This window comes from Mus musculus, chromosome 7 (genome assembly GCF_000001635.26).
Source record: "Mus musculus strain C57BL/6J chromosome 7, GRCm38.p6 C57BL/6J".
Classification (NCBI taxonomy): Eukaryota; Metazoa; Chordata; class Mammalia; order Rodentia; family Muridae; genus Mus; species Mus musculus.
This window is the reverse complement of record NC_000073.6, coordinates 94867677-94893362: the sequence shown is the minus strand read 5'-3', so window position 1 is coordinate 94893362 and position 25686 is coordinate 94867677. Positions and strand designations below refer to the sequence as shown.

Sequence of the window (25686 nt, the reverse complement as noted above, 5' to 3'; positions counted from 1 at the left end):
ATTTAATTAACTTCATTTACCTCTGTATTTTAACTTGTAAAATTGAAATTACTAAATGTCAAATAGCCTGTAAAGATTAAAATGTGGTACATACAAAGGAGGCAGGGTGTGTATATATACTAGCTGTTCCATCTCCAAAGTGAATGGGAAGGTGTGGTTAAATATGTTCCAATGAAAGAGAGTATCGTCAAATAATCAAAACTGACTGTGGAGTCTCTCACCAATCATGGGTGTACATTCAGGATCTGCTTCCCTGTCTGTAAGAACATGATTGGCGTGCAATTAAAACTTGTGGATTTTGAGAGGCTGGACTTCTGGATGGGAAGGAGATTGCAGGTGGAGAACAGACTCTGGAAGCAGCTTCAGTGAGACGGGTCATCTTAATATCATCTTAATAGGGGGAATAAAGACTATTGAAGCCTTTGGGGGTGAGTGTACATCGTTGAAGAGGGCCAGGCCACTGGGGATTCCCCATTTACATGAGGAGAAATTCCAGTTTTGGCAGGACATGATCTTATAAGGGGAGAGGTAATGTAACCAAGTCCTCACCTCCACTAGTGGACAAAGGAGGGGACACAGAGCTATAGTGTGCCAGGACAGACAGACCAGGGCAGGAGGGGTGGGACGATCTTACTCCTGCCAATCTCAGGGATTTATGAGGTTTGAAACATGTCTTGACCACACTCTGTACACCAGGCCGGCTCTACCCCTTACCTCATCCTATGACTCCCTGGCCCCACATGAGTGTATGTATGTGTTCTTCATAATTACTCGAAGGCTTTCAAGGCATGCCCCTCTAAGAATTAGGTTTACAATTCCTATACATTGTGCTTTAGGTTATTGATGGTTCCATTAGGGAATAACTTGAATGTCTCATATTCAAAGAGGAAAGTAGAACCTGAAACTCTAATAAAGGTACATATGAAATTATAGTAAAAATTTCAAGGTGATGATGACTATGAGGGAGTTAGACTAGACACCATTTATTGAAAAACTCCTGCATTTTGTGCCCCAGAGTCCTTACTGCACACATATTTTCTGCAAAGCCTTTAAAAGTCAAATATATAGGCCATTAACTTCTCCATTCTACAGCAACTGTTCAGGTAGTTTACATAATTTGTTTAGGGACAAACCACCATTTATCGAGAGAGAAGATGCTAGAATTAAGAACTTCTTACTCCACAGGGAGTAGACACAACACTCTTACAGTGGATGGCATTAGAAAGTAATAAAAACAATTCTGCGAAACTACTAAAAGGAAGTCAACTGATGAGCATGCCTCAAAGAAACCTCACAACTGAACTACTGTATTCCTAATGCTTTTTCGAGATCCTTTCCTTGACCTGAATGACTGGCAAAAAATACTGGGCACTCTGTATAGTGTGGCCCAAGTAGTGAAATAAATTATTCAGATGAACCAAAATAATTGTGGTTAGTGTGATTTAAACTTGTTCATTCTTTGTCAAGATTGGAAATATTGACCAAGTTTCTGGAACCTTGATATAACCTAGCAATTCCTCCATTGCTGTGTTACACCGTTCTAGTCTGCCCACATTGAGTCCATCTGTTATCAGATGTGTTATGGTGTTGCTAACCTCCTTTAAAAATTAACTACACTAAAACCAGATAGATGACAAGTGAGCATGTTCACATAGATGTTAAGACACATGGAAGGTATGCAATTGCTACAAAGTAACCATCTAACCACAAAGGACATTTGTGTTAATTTTTTCACTTTCTTACTTTTCTCTTTACTATCTTTTTTTTCCTGTCTTTTCACATAGCATAAGAAAAACGTTTGTCAAACACAAACATCCACATAAACTGTAAGTGCATCCTTTTAGCTCTTGGATCTGCTAGCATCCACGTTACAGACACAATTGGAGAAAATACAATTCTTTCCGCACAAGGGCACTGTGTTCCTAAATGCCAATGCTGTCTCCCTCTTCACAGCTCCACCACACAGCTGCCACCAAAGGGCATCAGCTCTTATATGTCTAAACTTCTTGCCAGCCTGCTTTTCCTTTTCCTTTGAAATTAAGCACCATCCTACTATGAAGATGGAGCTGTCAAGACTGACATGCAAACTTTGGGCCAATTACCAAGTAGCAGGCAGCCCCTGGGTGGCTGCAGGGTGGAGGTACTCGAGCCATCCCCCACAGTACAGCTTAATATGATCCCTTTGAGGGAACTTGAAAAGGAGTTCAAAAGCAACAGAATGAATTAACTAGCCAGGGCTTTAGTCTGCTGGAGTTTGATGTTATCCTCTGTACTCAACTCCTTTCCATTAGCTTAATGAAAGCAAATCAAATTAATTATTTAGTAAAAAAGATTTTCTTTTTAATGAAATCCATTGCTGATCAAATTAGATAATGGATACATGAACAGTTTGAACAACATAATGCACATTCTACTCTCTTACAATATTTCAGCATCAGACTGGACTTTGCTCTGAGACTGTACAAAAGCCGCCTGACAATATCCACCAGCATACAGGCTGTTCTCTGGTGATAACTTTGTAGCTTTAGCAAGACATTTGCAAAAGGGTTCACTAATAGTTATCCTGGGACTTTTACATCAGATACTAAATCCTTCTATAGGAAAAATAAAAGAGAGAGAGGGAGAGAGAAGAAAAGGAAAAAAACAGGAAAATGGAGTGTGACACAGCTAAGAGCTAAGTAGGCCTGTAATCCTTTGACATGCCACCCCTTTTTCTTGATCTCAGATTCTTCAACCATGTGGTCCTATGGATATCTACCACACACATTTGTATAAGAAGCTTCAGTGAAGCCTGCCATATAAAAAAATTCAGTATATGTTTCCCAATTTGCTTTCCCATTGCTTTGATAGATATCATAATGAAGTGCAATTTAGAAGAAAAAAATGCTTATTTAAATTTACATTTTTAGGTATTAGTTTATCACTTAACAAATCCAAGTTAAAGTCAAGCAGGAACAGAAGCAGAAACCATGGATAAATCTGCTTAGTGGATTTCTCCTAGGTTCACATTCTTATACATCTTTAGACCTAAGTGCCTATGAATGTCACAGGTAGGTCACAGTAGACATAACTCCCCTGCACCAATTAGTAAAAAACCTGTCATATATGGCCAATGGTCAATTGATGTGGCAACTCTTCAAGTGAGTTTCCAACCTTCTAGGTGTATCATGGTGACAACAATGATTTGCCATCACAATATGCTACTTTTATCTCTTATTTTCTAGACATAAATCTATTGTATCCAGGTTCTAAGTTTAGAGATCATTTCTCACAGGTGGAAGAGGTAATATAGACTTAAGCTACAAATTATTAGGCAGTTAATGTCTTGGTCATCCAGAAATAGTGCCCACACAATTCAGGTGTCCAATTTTTAGCTCATAAACTACTTGCACAAAGACAATTTACATTTATCACAAGAATTCTCTACTAGGGACATAAAAGATGACAATTGCCTTCTCATGTGCTCCCAATGAAAACCCAGGTACTATTTCACCAAAGTTCACCATGGGAAACTTATGACCTTATTGGAATTACTTATAGCACATGGGTGAAGAGGTAGTAAAAAGTTACAAACATGGGTGTCCCTAAGGCAGTCACATGGATAATACTATTCCATACTTACATAGGTTGACATCACTTCCATATGTATTTCTGACTATGTACACTAATTTCTCCCTAAGACCTCTGCACCATGTGCAATTAGATCAGAATTGAAAACAAATGTCTAGAGAAGTGGCCAAAGAATCAGATGAGAGTGCAATGACTCTCCCTTTCTCTACGTCTAGGATGGAATACCAACACCCCACAGGCCCCATTTCCATGGACTTTCAAAACTAGACCTAACTGACTTCATGATACTGGTGAAAGTTTTTCTCTGAAGACACTGCCTTACAATACTTCCACACAAACTGTAAAAATAAATATGGTATATTCGTGTAAGAATATAAGTCACCCCCATTTCACTACCCATTCTTCTGTGTCTAGACATTTATTTCTCCTGACTATGTTTTAAAAGACTTAAAGAATTTCATTACTGAACTTGATTTTTTCTTTAGCACCCTTTCACATTAGTATTCAGAAAGAAGTATTCAAAGGGGAAATACTGCAATTATAAATGTGAAATCCTGCTCTTTATATGGTTTTAATTTTAACCTTTTAATACCAACAATAAATCACTTGAGAGAAAGATGGGTTTGATTGTAATTTCACTATTTATCTACAGAGATTATGGACAAGATCTTCAACTCATATTGAAATATCAATATTTTCATATTAAGTCAGCCATCACAGTATAAAGGTCATATATTTTAATTGATCTTTAGTAAAATGACAGGATAATAGTAAGTTCTTCTCTCAAATAGGCTTCTTACATCTTTCCTGTAATATGAGCTACTTGAGAGCACACCCCTCCTCAGCAGCCTCTTTCTGACACACAGGATACATTAACTACCCTCATAACATGCTAATTAGAAAGTGGATTAGTGTGTGGACTAGCTCTCTTCCTTCAGAGAGAGAGAGACAAAAAAAGTCTCTTTGAAAAATAAGTCCACAAAGACTATCATATGACATTTAAAAGAATATAGCCTTTATTTGAAACTGTTTGAGTTAGAGAAAAATTATTTGACAAAGTTCAACATTCTTTCATGATTAAAAAAGTTAGCAGATTAGGCAGAAGAAGAATTCCTAGCACAATAAAGGCCACAGAAGACAAACCCACAGCTAACAACAGTGGGAGGAAAGTGAAAGCTTTTCTTGTAACACCGGGAGCAAGGCAATGATGTGTGGCAAAGTTCCTCGAAGAGCCATGATTCTTCCCCCTACAGAGTAGTTGCCTGTCGAAATCAAACACAGTCAAGTCTGAAACCATAATCAATTCTGAGAACATCTGTAACGAAATAACTTGTTATATATAAATAAAGTTTAAGCAAGCAAGGTAGTCTTATCAGCTAGTTTTCTTTACTGGCAGGCACCAATTTGTGGTCTCAAAGGAGTAATAATTTATTACTCATCTTTAAAAGTAATCTTGAAATAATTTTAAAAGAATCACAAATCTAAACTTTTATATAAGAATCAGTCATATCAGGCAAAAATGTCTTAAAACCAGATGAATCAGTCATAGCTAACTTAAGTTTTCAAAATGCATAGCTACTCACCAGCAATTCTTAATATATTATATCAGGAAGCTGAGGTCAAAAATGGGTATAAGAGATAAATTATCGCCAGTCCAGCCTGAGCGAGAGTCACATCAGCCAGTGCTGCCATTGTTCTTGTTCCCTGACCATAAAAAAGGCCCATAGCTTGACTAATGAGTGTGCCTTTCTGAACCTCATATTGTTTCCTAAAATTTTCTACATCAGAGCCAGTAGTAAAAACATCTCAATCTAATTTTACTAACAATTTTATTTTTCTGAAAGTGTTCGAATGGCCGTGGTCATTATCCAAAATGTACATTTCTAAGTTTTGTCCTAGGGTGATGGTTGAATCATTGATCTGATTCAGCAACAATACCTGAAAGAGATCAAACATTATTATTTTGAGTGCCAGAGACACTGGAATGGAAACCCTCTTAAAGTTTGCATAAAATTCTTAGGCTAAGAGGGTCGTGAGTGCAGTAAGCATGTCAGAACTCCATAATAGCGTTGTCTTCAGGAAACATATTCCTCAGGGCCTTGCCATACAGAGGCTCACCCATGTGAATATGGTAAGCTGTGGGTCGTATTCCATGAGTTCTAAAGCCATTTGTTGTTCCTACTGCATGGCCGTCAGCATTTGGATCATTTGAGAAAATTGAAATAAAGACTGTATAGTAAATAATTTTAAATATTAACTGTATATTAATTTTACTGAAATTCCAAGTTGTCTTATAAATATGTTAGGAAAAAATTTCTGCTCTTTGAAAGTACGCATTGATGTTATTAGGTTTGAACATCCATGATTTATTATAACTTATACTTAAATATCTAAAAAGAACACGGAAAATACATAAATATTATGAAATAATATTAGTAGATAAACCTTGGTAAAGGGTATTGTTTCTCCCCATTTTTTCTCATTTATATTTCCTATAATTAAAATGAATAAAATATGAACAATATCAAAATCTTCTTTGTAACACAATGAGAAATATTTTAAAATATGAACTGTGGGAAAACTCTGTTAATCTAAGTCAAAATCCACCATGATCACATAGCCTCTGGCCTCGGTATATTATGGGAAATATGGGATACTCTGTTCATTTATGGGGCTTCTCCTCTGACCTTGCCTTTGGAATCCTAAGCCTTCACACATGCCTCTGCCTGAAGAATGTCACATAGCCTTAGTTAGATTATAGGATCAGTTTTCTTTCTCCTGATAAGAATCTCTCCCAAGATTCTTAAAATTTTTTCCAGGCTAATGAGACATTTTAGTACCCTAAGCTCTCAGCCAATGACCTTAGCCCATTCTGGCTGTTCCTACTCTCAGTCCCCCAAAACTTTATAAGTCTGATATAATTTTCATCTGGCTCCTGATATCTGGTCTGGGTGTGTTCATTAACTGTACATACTCACAGGGTTTCTGAACTCCTACTCATCATCTATGTTCCCACTGCCTTCATGGACCATTATGGTGGACAAATCAACACAGTGGATTCAACCATAGATCCACAGTCATCTAATTGGATGGGGCTCTGAGAACAGGATAAAGTTGTAGAAGGATGAACATGCCAGATTCCCTAGTTCATTCTGTCTCTATCCCTTGCAGGCTGTGCACGAGTGGATGTGTGTGTGTGTGTGTGTGTGTGTGTGTGTGTGTGTGTACTAATGTGTATACATGGGGTACATACTTAACTATGGCCCATGTAAGAGCTTGAAGGCCAATGAACAACCTTAGCTGTTGTTCCTCAGGTGTCTGCCTTGATTTCTGTAACAAGTTCTCTTACGGCCGGGGACTTTCTAAATAGCCTGGTTGGCCATGTAGTCCCTGGTACATGCCTGACACTGTCTCCTCTGTGAATTGATCTCAAGGACATGCCATAATATTTCAGGTCAAATACTTAAAAAAATTTTTTAAATAATTTAAATCCATGTCATAAGTTTGTAAACAGTTTGCTGATTGAACTAACATTTAAACACTTTAAACACTTCTTGTCCCTATTTTATGTGTATGAGTAGTTTTCTTTTTGGCCTACATGTATATTAAGAGCATTGCATGCATGCAGTACCAACACATGCTCTTAAACCCTGAGTCATCTCTGCAGCTCATGAGCTTCATTTCAGAATTTTATCTAATTTTGTTATGTGATATAGTGCAGAAATCTAGAAGCTACGTTAGTTGACTCGAAAAATGATTCCTAGATTACCTCTGATTTTAACTCTTGCTATCCCATCCTAACTTATACTCTTTGGCTGACTTCAAATTCTTTTGCATATCATGAAAACTAGAAGACACAGACAGGTATATTACTGGTTCACAACAGTACTCTAGAATCTATAAACTAAAGATCTAGTATCTGAAAAGCACAGTGCCAGACCCATGGGATCTGAGGAAAGTGACCTTTGAACAGAGTTTAGACTCTTCTATCATTATAAATCTAAAAATTAAAAGTGCTTAATGCCAGGGCCAAAAAGTGGGAATGGGTGGGTAGGGGAGTGGGGAGGAGGGTATGGGGGACTTTTGGGATAGCATTGGAAATGTAATTGAGGAAAATACGTAATAAAAATATTTTTTTAAAAAAGTGCTTAATTAACAACACTTAGTAAAATACATGACTGTAACCTAATTCTTTTTAGAATATTCCCAAAGTGGGTTGTTCCATAAGATAGGCCCAGAAAGATTCTTTATTTTTCTCCTTTTGCTCCCATTTTGGGAATACCAAAAAGAGTTATTATAAATCACTCAGGCATGAAACAAATGACTGAACTAAACTTGTGAAATGGCTTCAATTTAAAAAAAAATAACAAAGCCTGTGTGCTCCTGCTGAGGTAGTAGTCTATTGTAAGAATTGCTGTGCAGTTTAGTGTTTAGCATTCAAGCCCTCGGCCAGAAGATACAGATGAAATAGCTCATGAACTTCATTTTCACAATACTATCTAAATTTGCTATGTGATACAGAATACCAAAGTCAGAAGCTACCTTAGTTGAATGGAGAGATTGAAATTTTCAAAGATTAGCTTTGAACTTCAATAGCCAGTCAATAGCCAGCTCCTAATTTCCTAGAATTGTCTACTTCACCACTCAAACTTGATGACAATACTGATACTATAACTCTATAAGAATATGGAAATGTTAAAAGGAAAAGAGAGGGCTGCGGATTAATTGAGCAGGGACTAGTTTGCCTAAAATGTATAAAGTCAGGGGTTGGATTGCCAGTACCAGGAAACAAAACCAAAACCAAAACTCCTACTTTATATTATTGGACGTCCTGAGCTGAGTTTAATAAGCCTGAGTCTGGGTAAATACAACAGTCCTTTTCTTCTTCACTGACATCTGCATATGAGTGAGTCAGTTATCAATGTGATCTTGTTGAAGTGATCTGTCAATGCAATGTCGTCATCCTGCAAACACCAAGTACCTATAAACTGTTTGGCATGGCAACTATTGGGTGCTCGTCTCTACACAAGAATTCCATAATTATTATGACACAGTCCCATTAAAATTGCAGGCTGAATTGGGAAAACCTGCATATAAATAGATAATTGAAATAGTACTTGATGGCCGTTACTATGAAGTGGGAACCCGGAGATATTGTATACTTCTCTTTTATTTTTTTCTTTTTTCTTTTCTTTTCTTTTCTTTTTAAATTAATTTTCTTTTTAAAATTTTTTATTAGATATTTTCTTCATTTACACTTCAAATGCTATCCCAAAAGTCCCTATAAACTCCCCCACCCTGCTTCCCTACCCACTCACTCCCACTTCTTGGCCTTGGTGTTCCTCTGTACTGGGGCATATAAAGTTTGCAAGACTAAGGGGCCTCTCTTCCCAGTGGTGGCTGACTAGGCCATCTTCTGCTACATATGAAGCTAGAGACATGAGCTCTGAAACTGAGAACCCTAAATGCACTGCAGCACTCTGCAGTGAAAGATCCATAGCAGATGGGCTGTCACTTATGAGTAGACCACCAGGACTTTGCCTGACACAATAATTTTCAACTGTAGTTGGCTATTTGGAAATATTGAACATACAGGCATTGTACACTCAAGCATAGAGATATGGTAATAGCTGAGGAGTATGGGTACTCCTCTCATTGGTCACTCCAAGAGAACCTCAGCACCACATCAGAAAATAATCATCCAGAAGAGAAATGTAAGGGTGAACTTTGCCCTCCTGAATTCACAGGTTTAGTTTTCAACTACCAGTACCTGAGAACATATCTGCTTTTAGACATGGGATACTGAAAATGTAATTGAAACATTGAGATGAGTCTGAATCCATCTTAACTATTGTCTCACTTTAAGAGAGAGAGAGAGAGAGAGAGAGAGAGAGAGAGAGAGAGAGACTGAGAGAGAGATCGAGAGATCAACACGAAGGAAACCCTAGACTGAAGACTCCTGTAAAAGTTAAATTTCATTTTACAGTAGCTTCAGATTTATAGAAATGTTGAAATAAAAATAGAGAAATTCACATATACCCATATTCAGGTTCCACTACATTAGAATGATACATTTAGTATAGTGAATGAACCAAGATGTCTGCATTAAATTAATGGTACTCTCTATCTTATACACCATACTTCTTCTACTTTTATCTAATGATCTTTATCTGTGCCAAAAACGTGGCAAGTGTACTACATAATATGTCGTTGCTATGTTTCCTTAATTCTACTTAGCAATGGAAATATTTTAGATTTTTCCCTCTTATTTTGATGATTTCCATAGTTTAACATCATACTATTATTTTACAGATGGTTTATATTTGAATATTCCTGCTATTTTCATGGCTAGATATTAGCTACAGATTTGATAGAGGAAGACCATAGAGATACAGGGCATTTTCATTACATTATATAAAGATCTGAACCCTATTGTGATGGAGTGTGCCTGGTGGTCTTAATGTTAAGTGGTGTTCAGCTTTCCAACCAGTGTTAGTGTAACATATGGGAAAATCTGATTATGTGCAGCCTATGTATGAAGGCTGTTAAAAACCTCATCCTCCAAGGGGGCATACTAACTGACATGAATATTAGGAATTTCTCAGCTTTGGAGATCCATGCAGTTATCTTTCTTCATCACAAAATTATAACAATCTTATAAGATTTTGGAATCTATAAATACATAATAACTGCATAAGATAATAAAACATTTATTTTTATCAATTAACAATAGTAACAACAACAAAAACAATTCTGGTGTTCACTCTTGAGTTTCTTCAATTGTGGTTTTTGTTATAAAACACAAGGTCATGTTATTTTTTTGCTTAAAATATTTCAGTATCTTCTTATTGCCATCAAGATAGAAGTCAATACTTCCACCATAATTCAGTGGTTTAAAATCTCTATGCAGTCTAACTTTACTTTTTTGTCTTAATGTCCTTTTACCACTGTGAATACAACATCTCCAAAAATTTATTCTTCTACAGGCAAGGTCTCCATCATATAGGAAATAATGAACATGGATGCATTACATGATTCATGGCTCAGTGAATTTGGAGAGTGGTATTTTTTTTTATTTTTTTTTCCATTTTTTATTAGGTATTTCGCTCATTTACATTTGCAATGCTATACCAAAAGTCCCCCATAGCCACCCACCCCCTCTCCCCTACCCACCCACTCCCCTTTTATGGCCCTGGCGTTCCCCTGTACTGGGGCATATAAAGTTTGCGTGTCCCTCTCTTTCCAGTGATGGCCGACTAGGCCATCTTTTGATGCATATGCAGCTAGAGTCAAGAGCTCCGGGGTACTGGTTAGTTCATAATGTTGTTCCACCTATAGGGTTGCAGATCCCTTTAGCTTCTTTGGTACTTTCTCTAGCTCCTTCATTGGGGGCCATGTGATCCATCCAATAGCCGACTGTGAGCATCCACTTCTATGTTTGCTAGGCCCAGGCATACTCTGACAAGAGACAGCTATATCAGGGTCCTTTCAGCATAATCTTGCTAGTGTATGCAATGGTGTCAGCATTTGGAAGCTGATTATGGGATGGATCCCCGGATATGTGGTATTAAAAGAAGCAAGGACTTGACAGAAAAAGGCCTTCTGTATATAATGCAACTACTATACTCATGGACTTACTGTGGTCAGTTATCTGATAAGACATATGCAAATTGGGACTCTCAATATTTCATTGTAGATAAGGGACAGGCCCATGAGGCCTCATCCCTACCTATCCCAGAGTTCTCAGCACTTAATGCATCTTGGGTATTCTTATTAGCCTTAACCTTCAATTCAAAATAATGCAGAGTCATCTAAGATGGGAGCCTAGATAAGATTGAGTTCATGCTGAGATAAGATTGGCCTGTAAGCATGTCTCTGTAAAATAATCTTGATTGTAAATTTAAGTAGGAGTCCCCAGCCCATTCTGGGTATCAGCATTTCCTTGGCAGATGTTCCGGAACTGTGTAAAATCTAGTTGAGCCCGAGTTTGATTGTAACTATCAAGCGGGTCAGCCTTCAGAATTTACTCTAGCCCCTGCCTTGACTCTCCTCCATGACTGACTAACTCATGGAATTTTAAGCTAAAGCAAACCTTCAATCCACTAAGTTGTTTTGGGTCACAAAATTTCATTGCAGCCACACAAAGAAAACTAAAACCTTGGAGACAAAGAGTCATTTCTTTATTGGCATAGCCACAGAGAAGTTACCCTTGTCCCTTTCCCCATAGAATAACTTTGAAATCATGTTCAGATAACCTTTGAACAAAACTCAACGGGACACACACACACACACACACACACACAGGCACACATGTGTCAAGTGCATAGAAATCAGGGTACTTTTTGAGAGATGTGGCTGTGAGGGAGTGGTGACCATGAGGGAGTGGGTAGATTGGAAGGGATGAGAGGAGAGTGGTAGATGAGCATAACTAAAATTCATTGAATAAGTACATGAAACTGTTACAATTTTTTGAATGGAAAAAGTACTTTTAGTATTTCCATATGTAAATACTAAAAAGAAGGTATGAAACATGAAGATTCCCATCTCTGCATGTTTGTATGTGGTGAGTAAAATCCACTTAGCTGTCAAAACACAGAGTAGGAGTTTCAGGAAATGAGAGGAGAAAAATGCTTTCATAGTAGTGCTGACAATTTTACATTACATATAGATAAATTTCTTTTTTTTTTTCCTACAACATGTTGTAATGACAGCATAGTTTTTAAAATTGTATGGGCCTCATTCCCCAGGAATATAAAATTTATATTTTTCAGCCTTTTCAAACCTACAATCTAGTTTAAGGTCCAAACCTTTATGTCTGTTCAGTTCATTCCAGTCATTAGAACGGCGATTGGGATCTATCTTTTACAACTCATGTAGAACTTCTGTGGAATTGGCAATGTACCAAGCATTGAAGGATGCAGGATGGATTAGACTCTGTCCCTGACTCTGAGAGGCTCATCAGTCAGTATAAACTATGGACCCACGGTAATGGCAGTAAGAGGAGATAGATGGCACGAAGCAAGAAGATTTGTAGGAGAGATTATGGAAGAATGTGCACAAAATTAGCGTGTCTTAATGACTAGGTAGAATATGGATTAGTCAAGATTTTGCAGAAAATGAAAAATTCTTGGCATTTAGGACCGCTTTTATGAATTTATTTGAGTAAGAGAGAAACACAGCCACATCCAGTCCTTGTCCTCAAAGCTGTCATTCACACTTTTTGTGGAGGTTTAGCTCTAGAGCTGAGATAATTTTTTGGCACTTGGTGTGTCTTGCTACATTTTAAAGCCCACCTTAGGGTATATTCATATTCTCATTAAATAAAAAAAGAGTTCAGTAGAATAGGAAAATATTTCATATAAAAATATCATTCCACCAGAAAGCATACTAAATAATAGACTAAGTATTTCAATTCTTTAAAAGAAAATTTTTCTTTTCAGATTTCATAATATACAGGTGAATATTAAAGCAATAACAATTATGGTCACTTAATAGTATTTTTTTCTGCTATTTTTCTAGGCAAGGCAATTTATTTTCAAATGCATAAGCTGCAAATGGAGAGCTATTATTATGGTAATGGACGAAATGCAAAACAAATGTGCTCCTGACACATGGAAAACATTCCCACAATGCTACCCAGCCAAGATTTGCACTTTCACAGATATTAAAAAGATATGCTTTTTTATCGGCATGCCCAGTCATTACCACACAGAGTGCTCCCCACATGCTCTGAACTGTGATCCCACAAAGATAGAAATGCCTGCGTCCTGCCTTCTAGATTCCATGTGTGAGACTAAAACCGTAAGCACTCTATCAACAGGAACACTCTTAACCTGCCTTCATCATGGCATTTGTTTGCATTTGCCCAATAGTGTCAGGGAGGATCCCCGAGGACATGAGGATTGAAGACTGATGGCATGGGTGGAGTTGGCCAGACTTGCGTGAAGTATGACAGTGATTTGGGCTTTAGGACAGAGTCTTACAAAGGCCCAGAAGCACAGAGGCATACAAGAGCTGAGGGAGGACAAGTGAAGCAGGCCTCCAAGAACTTATCCTGAAATTGAATGTGAATTAAAATGGGCAAGGCTTTCAAGTTCTGACTCTGGGAAGACAGCTGGAAGTGATGTTTTCAGAGAGATGCTTCTCTGAAAACACCAACTTCAGAAATGTATTTTGATCCCATTTTCAGGCTGAATCTGTCTTGTCAAACACTCACCTTCATGTATTGTTCCCAGTTAACATTCTTTGTTTCTCATCACTGTAAATATTGAAGGGTGTGGATTGTTTTTTATTCTAATAACCCCCATAAAGCACCGATACACATAAACTATTGTTGAGCTGAATAAAAAGAAAAAAAAATGATTCCTAATCTAACACCAACGATGGCTCTAGTGTATCTCAATTATGTCATACTGAAAGAACAACTTAGCACCTTTGATCATCATTTCAGTATAATATTGCTAACCTTCAGTGGATACTGACAACATAAAATAGGATAGTTGATATCAATATGTCAGTACAAATGCTTAACTTATAAAGCATGCTTAATAAACACACCAGATCACATATTTTCTTCTCCTTTTCTCTTTATCTCATGCACAAATCTCAATACCTTCAAACAAGAGGCATAAAGAAGCAATCAAACTGAAGCAAGATCCATTCTGTAATTCTGCATCTATGTCATGCTTCAGAGACACAGCTTTAGCACTCCCAGAGTTTCATTGCCATTCAATCTGCAAAAAAAAAAAAAAAAAAAAATCTGAATTCACTATCAGTATCTGAATGACATCCTAACAATCCCAATACTCACATATATCCTGATTGTCTTCTTTTTTTTTAAATCAAAAACAGGTATTTTTTATACAAAATATTCTGATTATGGTTTGGTGGCTTTAAAATGTTCTCAGGTTCTCCCAACCTCTCTGCTCACCCAACTCCATATGTTTTCTTGTTCTTTATTCTTAGAAAACAAATAAACATTTAAAAAAGAAAAGAAAAAATAAGATACTATAAAAACAAACAAACCTGAAAGGAACACACACAGGTCTGGGCTGCTAATATCCCAGTTTATAATGTTTTAGAATTTACTTCTCTTACCACAGTTCTGTTTTATAACAGTTTCCTTCCAGATAGAAATATTCTATCCATTAAGGAACTTCATTAAACTATATGGTAAACATCTCAAAGTTGCTCCAGGAAGTTCCTGAAACTGACCAGATTCTATGGACCCCTTCAGATTCCGAAGACTGTATATATAGTGAAACCATCTGAAGAGCGTTCTCAAAGGAAGATTCTAAGACCAGAGCAGCTGCTTAGAAATAGTGAACAAATAAGCTGCTTGCAAGTATTTTTGACCAACTGAGATGCTTGGTAAAAAACACCTTCCAATCTGTTGACTTACTTGTACCTCTTGTGTGTGTTTCAGATTCCCAGGAGCTGTCACACATACTAAGGTAGGCCTTTGTGTTACAACTCTTACTGAATAGTTTCTGCACCTGTGAGCCATCCCACACCCATATTTCTGTAAGTAACAGCATTCAAACTCATTGAATCATCAAATTCTCATAAAACTGGCCGTTAGTGTTATCTATAGTTTGACCTGTCATGGGCTTCTTATCTTGGACAAGGAGACATGTAGTTTGCTTCTATCTAGGAAAAATCTTGTCACATGAAAATCTCTCAGCCAGTATGCGTGAATGCATGTATGTATGCATGTATGTATGTATTGTTCTTGGTTTTCATGGTGACTTATCCTCATGGTCTCATTCCTGAACAGAACACCAGTGGCTCAGGCTCTAAGACCAACAATTGATAAATAGGATCTCTTGAAACTGAAAAGCTTCTGTAAGGAAAGGACGCTGTCAATAGAACAAAAGTATAACCTAATTGGGAACAACTTACAGACCCACAGTACAACTTATTGTAGAGGTGACTCTGTATAAAGCAAAGACCTACTCATGGAATTCTCCAGTTGGCCTACATTTAATTGTTCTTATAACTAAATTGGAAAATAACCAAGGCATTTCAGATCTTCCTGGAAATATTTGAACCCAGGCAACCTTCATAAATAGAGAGTATTAGGCTTCTCTTTAATCCTTTTTCCCTTCACATGTTTGAATAAGGTAAAACTCATTCCCATTGTCATGTGTGAAAGACCAGTATTGACTCAGCATACCCCAAGATCAAGTACTCAGCATAACAATGTATTTGCCTCAAAATATCAAAGGGTAGGGAATAAAAGACCAAGACAGAAGATAGAGAGCAAGAGAGAAGAGGGAAGGTAACATGGGAGATGGGGGCAGATATTTGTCCTGGAAAGGAGGGCAAAGAGTGTCTCTGGACAGAGGAGACAGATATGGTTAATAGGAACAGTGGTTTATAAAAGTAAAGAAAAAACCCTCATGTTAGGATTTGGGCATTCTATTTAGGTGATCTAAAGGGGGCTTTTGATTGCTGAACTTCAACAATTTGATAATTGGACCTTAGTCCTCAGCCTTACAGGAAGTGAACAAACCTTGGGGGGGGGGCTATAATCAGGAATGCAATAAAAGAGTTTTGAGCAAGGGAGAGGGAATGGGAGATAAGGATAATGTATATCAGAGCCATGTTTGTCATGTTAGACCTAGCTCAAGTCTCTTCAACAAGGTCTCCATATTGTTGGCTTGCCTTAGTTGTCTCCTGTAATGTCATCATTCCTGACCTGTTTAACCTCTGCCATTTAATGTAGCTCAAATTCCACCCCATGACTTAAAATGGTTCTGATGCCTTCAGTGATATTTTCCAATATTTGAGACTGAAACAAACTCTTCTTTTCATAACTCTGAAAAGAGTGTTTCTCTCATATGTCTGGGTTACACTCATGCACAGAAGTAATTTAGAGCAATAGTTTCCTTCACCCTGTTATTTTAGGCTCTACATTACCATCAACATTAGAACAGGGCCGTTGACTTTAGGTGTAAGATTAGTGAGAAGGTTTATTACTTCAAATTAGACCTTCTGATGAGATTCAAATGCTCCCATATAATTATTGCCAGCGAGAAATGATCCACCACCATACATTTAATTGAAGTCTTTTTTTTTTTTAAGAGTTACGATATTGATTCATTGAAGTGAGTTAGGTAAATAACATTTAGTGCTGCAGGCTTTAAAGGTTCATCCGTTTCTATTTATTCCTGTAACTTAAAGAGCTCAATTAAATATAATGGGTTAAAGTATTAAAAATCTGATTACCAGTACTTACTCAGTGAGACACTGATTAAAGCTTAGGGAAAAGACAATTCTATTCATAGAACTGAGTTCAGGAGGAATATCAGAGAGGGTTTAGCTGTACTTCTCACCCTATTTTTCAGTGAAGCATATAAATTTGAATGATTAAGATGGAGTGGACTTTAACAATGCAAAGTTACCTTCTTGGGCACAGCTGCTAATCACATTCTGACACATGTGTTCAGGTAGAGATGTAGATCTCTTGTTAACTAAAAAATATGTTTTGCCTTTTCTTTTCTTTTTTTTTTCCTTTTTTGTTTGTTTTTTGTTTATTCCACAATGGCTGACTTTCAGCATTTCGCATCATTCTAAGAAATATATTTCTTTGAAAGAATTAATTGAACTGACTTGTCTATGAGCAACAAAAGTGTCTATAGGGCATTGTAAATAAATGCATAAACATGGTCTCTAGCCATAGTTGTAGCTCATTCTATCCATCTTCTATTCATGCAAGATTTTTTTACAAGCCAGCTATGAGACTTTGACCATGTTAGTTAACCAAAATAAGATTTGATTTCCTTCTCCTGCAATGTAGATATAATCACTTGGCTTGTATGCCGAGGTTGTTGTGAGGATCAAATAAAATCTTTAAAGTAGAATTCACTTGTGTATTCTGAACACATTACACATCTAGCTCTCTACACACTTTTCCTATCTAGCTTTATAAATTATGTTGATAACTGTTATTTTTTTAATTTCCTTCCACACTGTTATGTTTTTAATTAAGAACATTAAAATTTGTATTTTTTAAATTTTATTTTATGTGTATGAGTGCTTTGCTTGCATGTATGTCCATGCCACACATGTATACATGGTACATTCAGAGGCCAGAAGACAACATTAGACATGCTAGAACTGGAGTTGCAAGCTGTTGTTTGGGTGATGGAAACAGAACCCAGGTGCTCTGGAAGAACAGAAAGTGCCCCTAACTGCTGAGCAATCTCTACAGCCTCATAGTATAATGTATGTAAGGGACTACCATTGATATCAAGTGGTTACTCTTACATGTAGGTGACAAAAAGCACTGATGTGCCCACCTTCTAACTGCAAAAGCACATTGTTTCCAAAGAATCAGGGTTTGTATTAAATTAAGATTTGATACAAATAGCAAAGAGATATATAAAGAAGTCATTGATTGCACAGTAGAGATGGCTTTGAACTGATTTCATAGAGATATCTATTGAGTTTCTTATTTTTATTAGCTCAGGGAATTTACGCACATTGAAATTTTATTTATGGAGTTTCCCAGACACCCACCCACACTGTCCTACAAACCTATCTTCAGTCACAAATGATCCCAGGCCAATGGAGTCAGTTCTCAAGCTCCCTGAGAGCACTGCCCTGCATTTACACCTATGCCAATATGATGGCAACGTTTGAGCCCTAGCCAAAACCCATTTGAAATTGATAGCAGCGCAAAGAGGGAAAGTCATCTTTCTTCACTGGTGTTTCACTGGGTAAATGAATCACTCTCCATGTAAGATAAAATTCTCAGGGGGGGGGGGGGGTTCAGCCAACACAAATTGGCTTGTATTTTGTTGTTGTCATTTATTTAAGACAGAGAAATAACATGATATTGGGTTCATAGTAAGTGGGAGAGGATCTAGGTAGAATTGGGAAATGGAGAAATATGATCAAAATCTATGCCGGAGCTTAGCAAACACAGAAGTGGATGCTCACAGTCAGGTATTGGATGGATCATCGGGCCCCCAATGGAGGAGCTAGAGAAAGTACCCAAGGAGCTAAAGGGGTCTGCATTGGAAATGTAAATGAGGAAAATACCTAATAAAAAATTTTAAAAAAAACATGAAAGTTTGAAAGAAACAGAATGACTAAGATCAAAATTTCAGGTGACAGCAGCTGCTGGCAAGAATGTGGAGAAAGAGGAACACTCCTCCATTGCTGGTAGGATTGCAAGTTTTACAACCACTCTGGAAGTCAGTCTGGTGGTTCCTCAGAAAATTGGATATAGTACTACCGGAAATTCCAGCAATACCTCTCCTGGGCATATACCCAGAAGATGTTCCAACTTGTAATAAGGACACATGCTCCACTATGTTCATAACAGCCTTATTTATAATAGCCAAAAGCTGGAAAGAACCCAGATGTCCCTCAACAGAGGAATGGATACAGAAAATGTGGTACATTTACACAATGGAGTACTACTCAGCTATTAAAAACAATGAATTTATGAAATTCTCAGGTAAATTGATGTATCTGGAGGATATCATCCTGAGTGAGGTAACCGAATCACAAAAGAAGTCACTTGATATGAACTCACTGATAAGTGGATATTAGCCCAGAAACTTAGAATACCCAAGATACAATTTGCAAAACATAAGAAAATCAAGAAGAAGGAAGACCAACGTGTGGTACTTCATTCCTTCTTAGAATAGGGAACAGAATACCCATGGAAGGAGTTACAGAGACAAAGGTTGGAGCTAAGATGAAAGGATGGATCATCCAGAGACTACCCTACCCGGGGATCTATCCCATAAATAGCCAAAAATCCAGACACTATTTTATATTCTAGGAAGATTTTACTGAAAGAACCCTGATAATAGCTGTCTCTTGTGAGGCTATGCCAGTGCCTGACAAGTACAGAAGTGGATGCTCACAGTCATCTATTGGATGGAACACAGGGTCCCCAATGGAGGAGCTAGAGAAAGTACCCAAGGAGCTGAAGGGGTCTGCAACCCTATAGGTGGAACAACAATATGAACTAATTAGTACCCCCAGAGCTCATGTCTCTAGCTGCAAATGTAGCAGAAGATGGCCTAGTCGACCATCATTGGGAAGAGAGGCCCCTTGGTCTTGCAAACTTTATATGCCCCAGTACAGGGGAATGCCAGGGCCAAGAAGTGGGAGTGGATAGGTAGGGGGACAGGGCGGGGAGAGGGTATAGGGAAGTTTTGGGATAGCATTTGAAATGTAAATAAAGGAAATATCTAATAAAAAAGAAAGAATATATAAAAGCATTATAAAATGAAAGTGTAGACTCAAATTTATAGAATCAAAATGAATAAGGAAAAATTACCATAGACCCCAAAGAATTAAGAATATTACATGTGACCAATTCATTGAAAATATGAGCCAATATTGTTCTCCTCTGTCTGGGCTTCATGATTCTATGACTATCAGAGTATGGTATGTGTAACTCAAAATATTATATAAAGCTAGAAGTCTCCACGGTTCTTTCCTTTGGGATTTGTGCCAATATAATCATCTCCCATTTCTAGAGGCAGCTCAGAAAACTTTCTTTACGTGTCACAATTCCCTGTCTCTCATACACAGACACACACACATAATTTATACATGCATATAAAATGTATGATCTACAAATGTGAAAAAGTGATATTTGTCCTGTTGAAATAGATATTTTTCTAAAAGTGTTGATATTCCAGATACAGACAGATATCCAAAGCTATATTATTTTAAATGAGTGAAATGTCTTAATTTTGACAAAATACTGCCAGAATTGTTTCAGGAATATTTGGATTTGTGTTGCTTTTCTTTTGTTTGTTTTTATAATTAATCTTAGGAGCTGGAGAGATAACTTGGTGGTTAAGACATTGTGGTATATTTTGAAGTCTCAGTTCATGTAATCAGAACTAATTCAAATTTCTTCCATCAATTGTGGTATTCAGACCATCAACCAATTCAATGATGCCCCATTCATGTAGGAGTTTCTATGTGCTCTTACCCAGAAGAGTCTCAGACACACATTCATTACTAATCTAGTCAGCTTCTGGGCCTCCGGGGAATGAATCAAGTTGATACATGAATTTATGAATTGTATTGACATATGTTTAATCCATGATGCTATACAACAGAGAGTTCTGAGTGAGGGAGGGAATGACTTGGGTCAAATTCAAGACCAGCTTTCCCTTAACAAACTACTCATCACAAAGGTCTCCTACATTTTCTCTATTGTAGCTATTTCAGAATTTTATTTTATGGATTAAATTTTTATCACTTTGTTAATTCACTAACAACTACATAAGTGGGTCCATTAATAAAAACATTACTATTCAACACTAATATAATTGCTCTAATACTTCCCATAATACATTTTGCTGAGTACTTGCTAGGTGCCAAGCACCAGTATGTGACTCTATATATCATCTGATATAGTGTAGAGCACTCAGTAGATGTGTTCTACTCCTGTTCTGAGATACAAACATTTTCTTAGTATAAAAATATCCTTTTCTATAAAAATGTAATGAAAAAGGAAACAATTTATGCCACTGCATTATCTTGCAATGTATGTTAAGAATGAAAAATGAATCATCAAATAAACAACATGCTTTAATTAATTGTAGATTCTACCACTCTACTCTGGGCAAAATGAAATTCCTTTGATTTCAACTTATCAATAACAGATAAAAGATTGAAAAACAACAAGGAAAAAATTTGAATTTAAATTTCAGATGAGCAAATATTGTAGTGTAAACCTGTAACAAATATGTTATGATTTGAGAAAAATAATAATTTATTGTTTATCTTAAGACCAATTTTCACAGAATGACTTCTGTTTAACCTGGCAACCTATTTAACAGAATCACTTGTTTATGGTACATCTGTAATTCTTTGTATAGATTTCAACCAAATTGTATCCCAGTCATCTTGTTGCTGGAACAAAAGCTGAAGTTTTGTATTTTAGTTTCTCTTCTGTAAACTAGATTTTAAAAAGCGTCTGTTCAGGTATATTAGCTTCACATGAGTGGTGGCTGATGGGAATCTGCTAATAAAATCTAGTTTCTTTGTTTTCCTGTGATATTTGGAAGGAAGAAGAATGTTGATTTCACGGAATAGAACCAAATAAACCATGTGCCTAGGTGCCTTTTCTTCTTTCTATGAATGCTGTCTTCTGTTCTGGTTGCCACTGTATATTTCAGTGGTTTCTTGAGGGCCACCATTGTCTGGCAAACTGGCATCTAAACCCAGCATATGTGGGTACTACCTTCATGTTCTTGCTTTTGTCAAATGCTCCCTACCCTATCCTATGGGTTCTGTTTTTTTTTCAAAAGCAACTAGCTAAGACAAAATTAATTAACAGCCTTGGCTATAATTTACACCTGGCTTCCTGTCCTTCCAATGTGCTTGAGGAATTCCCCATGATTCTTGAGGCCCTACCAACGAACACTCAACACAGACTATAGTTAGATGCTTCTTTGTTTTGTCAGCATTTTTCACTCTTTTCCCACAATCCACTAAAAAAGAAGTCACTGGTTAGCTAAGGAGATGCATTGATGATTAGGAGAATTTGCTGCTCTTGCAGGGCACACGGGCTTCGTTCACAATATCCACATATATATATAGTGGATTACAGTCACCTGTAATTTCAGCTCCAGAGAATTCCTTACAATCTTCAGACCTCTCTGGATAGCAGTCACTTATGTGGCACACATACATATATGCAGACAACACACTCAATCACATAAAATCAAATAAAAATTAAAATAATAAAATAATAAATAATAAAAAATTAATAAAATATTTTGGCATCACTCTAAACACAATTGTGACTCTTAGTTCTATCACTCGCTTACATTAAGGCATCACACATGAGCTAAATATTATGTATTTGTTCTTGTCAAAATTTTCAGAACACATCTACAAAACAGGAGTTAATTCCTCATTTTAGTAAAGAAGAAGAGTTAAGTAGTTGCAGTCACTTGCCCAGAGACACACTCCGCTTATGTGACTGAATAAAAATCTGTGTGTTTCCATGCTTTTTCTTCATATTTCTACTGATGTTTCAGGAGAATGTATTTTGAAGAGAAATCTGAGTCTAACTTGACAAGGTGGTGTTGGATTGCTGTGAACACCTGGTCAATACAATCAATTTAGCTATTTTCAGTTCAGTTCTACACTTACCAAATAGCTTCTTCATATGTGAATTCATGTAAGAGAATACCAGAAACAGAACTTGAATGGAATTGCTGTCAATGTTTTATTGGATTCTGAACCCAGTAAAAATGATTAGACATATACACAAAGGCCTCACTATGAAACATGCTGTGACAAGTGTGATAAAATACAGATGAACAAAAGTTCATTGCAGAAATAGAGGAGAAATAGAAAACTGTATAGGGATGACCAAGAAGATGGAGAATTTGAGTAAATAATCCAAGGAGAGTAACTATGATCTCTATATTATGTCCACTTGTTTTGGCTGATAAATGCCAAGATATCTGACAAAAAAATATTGTACTGTGTGTCTCAGAATGTGTGAGGAAAAGAGGGAACCAGACTCAGTAGATCAGTTAGTGAATTCCTGGAAGAAATAGGTTTCTGGAACCATAGATTCTTTTTTTTTTTAAACAACAACAAAGAAAATAAAAAACAGAGAAAGAACACATTACTTGCCATTCATGTTGAATATTCTATTATCTTCTTCCCTAGAACACACATATTCTGAGTCTCAATATTTTGAGCTAAGGCTATATCAGACTGTTCTTTCTCCAGATATTGAGTTTAGCTTCCATGTTCATACAAGAAAATTTAGTTTTTCCTGTCTTTCTCTTTCCTTTTGCCCCCACTACATTATGTTCTGAATGTCCTTAGAATATTGACACATACAATATATTTTTCAAATATAAGAGATAGCATAATTTTATTTCATTTAAAAAAATACAGACCTGTATTCAAATAGATATACTATGCTACCATGCCTGGCTTCAGGCTTGTCTGGGAGACCTTAACCCTTTTTTTTTTTTGTTTTTTGTTTGTTTTTACCTCATGATAGTGTTTGTGATAGTGAAACACAGTTGCATTTTTCAAGACACTCTTTGAGGAATAAAATAAACAGTCCGTTAGGACTGAAATTTAAAACAAGGTTATTCAATCCTCGATAAATGCATGAAGATGGAAAGTCAGCATTTGATTCCAGTATCAAACTAAGCTAATATACATAAGCATAGAATGATGCAAAAAAAAAAAACCTTTTATAGAATGGACTGTAAATGAGTGTGGGCTCAACTGAAGAGGGGATAAGAATCCAGAATCCATTATGTTTACTGTGTAAGAATTGTCTGATTAGGAATAGGCTACATGGGACTGATAGAAGACAGCTCAGCGAGACTGAGTCCTCAAGCCATGTTCTGGAGGGCAGCTAGCCACACTTGATGGCATGGCAAGTCCTAGAAATTATTGAGTTATGATCAAGAAGCTGATGAGTGAAATAGAGTTATTATCCTCTTTCTAATAAATAAAATGATGGCCTTCATGCTATCTCAGAACTCTTAGAGGAGGCATCCTTCAAATTGTAGGCACAGTTAAAGACAATTTAAAAATGACTATAATAACTCAGGAAATATACATAACAACTGATGAAAGGAGCATCTTCAAACCCAAAAGTTTCTGCTCAGCAAAGGAATAGGGTCATCCAGCTAGGAGCCAGCTCACAGAGTAAGAGAACATCATTTCCAGCAAAACATATGACAGAGGATTGCTGTCTACCATATGCAAAGATTTAAAAATTAAACACCAAGAAAATAACTTAACTTTTAAAGTTTAATGGACCCTGGAACTGAACAGAACAATCTTATGAGAAGAAATATAAATGGATAGAAAAAAATTTAAAAAGAAGTCCCACGCTCTTTGTATTACCCTTGTCAGAATGGGTATATTCACAATACAGATGATAACAATTGGCAAGGATGTAAGGCAATGGGAATCCATATACATTATTGATGAAAAAGTAAACTATAGTAGCCCATCTAGAAATTAGTCTGAAGGTTCCCCAAAAAGCTAGAAACAAATCTACCATATTATCTAACTATATGCCATATGCCACACATGGTAATATACTTAAAGATTTGATATTAGAATATAAAATATTATTTACAGTAATATCTATTATTTACAATGTATAGTAGGCAGGAAATAAATAAGCCATCTAGTTATTCATCAGCTTACAAATGAAAAAAAAGTCTAATTATATACAATGGAGTATTACTCCAGTGTAGACAAAAATAGATAATTAATCTTTATGATTTAACTGAAAACAAAGGACATACTAGGCAAGCTAGCCCAGGTTCCAAATGACAAACATGACATGTTATCTCTCAGGAGTGCCGTGCCTTTAAATATTTTCTTTTGTGTATTTAACATGTAGGAATATGGTAGTTAGAATCTAGAAACAGGCCATTGCCAGAAATGTGGTAATTTAATAAGGTAAGATAGTAGTATACAGCTGAAATGAAAGTATATTTGGGGAACACAGTTGGCCAGTAGAAGAGTGATGGAAATAGGGAAACGAGGAACCAGAGAATTCTCTACAAAAATTAAAAGTGCATGTTGTGATTTAAAAGTATAGAGTAAGATAGGATAGTAAACATATGTGACATAAAAAAAAAAACAGGAGGGAATCCTTGGTTTAGAAGATTTAAGAGATGGTGGGAACAGGAATATGATGTGGGGTGAATATGGGGTGTGTGAACCAAAGCTTATAAGTAGCCTTATGAAATACCATTCTTTACAATATCTTCATATATATGAATATGAACAGAAGTACATCAGATTATTGAAAAGTGGTGTTCCCAGAAGGTATGCTAGGCATGGGTTACTTCCCTGCAAATAATTTGTCAATGAGGTTCCTGGCATTGCCCTTGGTTTACTACCATGATGAGATGGCAAGAAGCTATTGCTAAAGACAAGGCACATACTGCTATGGTACTATACAAGTTGGTTCTGACTAGGAAGCTTCCTTCCAGCTGGCTAGCACTTTTTATTGCTGAAAGGTGCTGTTCAGGGTACTTAGTGAGAGCAAGAGGAGACATCAATTTGTCTTTTCCAGTGCTGAGATCTGCATACAACAAAATGGATCTATTAGGAAAAATATCT

General features: G+C 36.6%; 1 long non-coding RNA gene across 2 annotated transcripts in view; it reads right to left on the bottom strand.

Moving 5' to 3' along the window:
- The window catches only part of Gm32647, a 1283931-nt gene that overhangs the window by 433064 nt on the left and 825181 nt on the right, over positions 1-25686 (bottom strand). For both annotated transcript variants that reach the window (XR_869798.1, XR_869797.1), the window contains exon 4: positions 14183-14303. This is a non-coding gene — a long non-coding RNA (predicted gene, 32647). The remainder of the gene's footprint in view (positions 1-14182; positions 14304-25686) is intronic.